Source organism: Schistocerca americana, chromosome 2, assembly GCF_021461395.2.
Source record: "Schistocerca americana isolate TAMUIC-IGC-003095 chromosome 2, iqSchAmer2.1, whole genome shotgun sequence".
Taxonomy (NCBI): Eukaryota; Metazoa; Arthropoda; class Insecta; order Orthoptera; family Acrididae; genus Schistocerca; species Schistocerca americana.
Window position 1 is genome coordinate 511,643,036 of NC_060120.1, and position 1,898 is coordinate 511,644,933.

Genomic DNA, 1,898 nt, shown 5'->3' on the forward strand with positions numbered 1-1,898 from the left:
TTCACACCAAAACCGAGGTGCGAATTCCAAGACAGCTACGCACAGCAAATGGCGGAAACCTTACGATATTCCTAAGATACCAATATCGAACAAGCTTGAAATTCTTCTTGATATCTTTATACATTTCTGAGATACAGAGGTTAAAAGTTCCCTACTTGTGTGCGTAAAATACGCACGTAAAATTCTCCGTCGTGCGAAAACGTAGTTTATAAAGTGATATAGCACGGAGAAATATGAAATAAAGTTTCTGCTTTATCATCAGAAGTATTCTGGGAACCACATGTTGTAGTACTGAAGCAGATGCAAAACTTTTGTGCACGTGAAATACGGTCTGAGGTGTAAAATAAGCTTTCCTTCATTTTAGTTTCACATAAGTAAAAAGCACTCCGTATTCAGGCCACGAGTGGCCTACCAGGACCATCCGACCGCCGTGTTATCCTCGGTGGACGATGCGGATAGGAAGGGCGTGGGGTTAGCACACCGCTCTCTCGGTCGTAAGATGGTATTCTTGACCGAAGCCGCTACTATTCGGTCGAGTAGCTCGTCAATTGGCAACACAAGGCTGAGTGCACCCCGAAAAATGGCAACAGCGCATGGCGACCTGGATGGTCACCCATCCAAGTGCCAACCACGCCCCACAGCGCTTAATTTCGGTGATCTCACGAGAACCGGTGTTATCACTGCGGCAAGGCCATTGCCTTTCAAATAAGTAAACTATCAAGATTTTACTGGCCCATGAATTTCTTCTTCCATGAGAGATATGAGTGGCATGTCCTGCCTTGATAGAGGAAAGAAGGGAATGAGCGGAAAAGTGCTCGTCAGAGCACAAAAAAGGTGAATATGCTTCTGCCTCAAAAGTGGGGTACCAACTGCCTCATATTAATTTGCTGACCAACTTTAAAAATTTTCCAAAAAATTTTAACTTGCAACCACACTCGCGCTTTTTTTTTTTTTTACTGAGAAAGAGGGAGACAGTGACAGTGATCGTCTTCCACTTCCCATTCGACAGAGCCTGTCAGAGTAGCAGAGAAAACTATCAAATAAATGGCGGCGAATGTCCCTGTTGCTGTGCAAAAATGGGTCATTCCGACCGTATTCAGGAAAAACGTGGTGTCATATCGTAATACACTTTCAGCCACTCGTCTCCTTGGGCAGATGAAGAGACTACCCCATAGAGTATTATGGGCATTAAAGTCTCCTAAGAATACAAACGTTGGCGGAAGCTGGTCGACCAGCTCGGAAAGTGCCTCGCCATCCAGCGGTGCCTGTGGCGGAAGGTAAAGGCAACTGCCTGTAGTGTGGTGATTAGGGTGACAGGTGAGCAGTTAAGTGTGTCATGGATGAACACTGCCACCCCTACCTGAATTCTGTCACCATGTAGGTCAACTTTTCGATGTGGACGATAACCCCTAAACAAAGGGGTATCGGAACCCGTAACATGTGTTCTCTGAAGACAAACTCACACTGGTCTGGTCTGCGTGAGTAATTTTAGTTCACTGCAGGATGTGCATTACCTTTTGAGAAAGTCTGTTTTTCCTTTCTCTTTGTACCTTGACGGGGAGCGCATGGTCATTGGTGGTGGACTAGTAGCACGTGATGGATCGCAGATTGGAACCACATCTAATCACCAGATCATCAGTAATAGCAATAGCAGCCGATTTCACTGCCCATGCTTTAGATACTGTTCCACTCTACTTGTTCTTTGTGGCGGCTTTCCCTTGTTGGACTGAAACACGGAGACGTCCCTTAATGAGTGTAGCTGTCGGTGCCAGTGGGACATTTGCTATTGCGGGCAACGGCTGCACATTGTTATCTAAGAAGTTTCTGTAATTGAGTCGCTGGCAAGCGAAGTGTTACTAGAGGTTGTCTGTCGGCATGTGCAGCAACAGGAGCAAGTG

General features: G+C 45.9%; 1 pseudogene; it reads right to left on the reverse strand.

Annotated features, from left to right (window-relative positions):
• Nucleotides 1–581: 581 nt before the first annotated feature.
• Nucleotides 582–699, reverse strand: LOC124597150 (annotated as a pseudogene).
• Nucleotides 700–1,898: the final 1,199 nt, after the last annotated feature.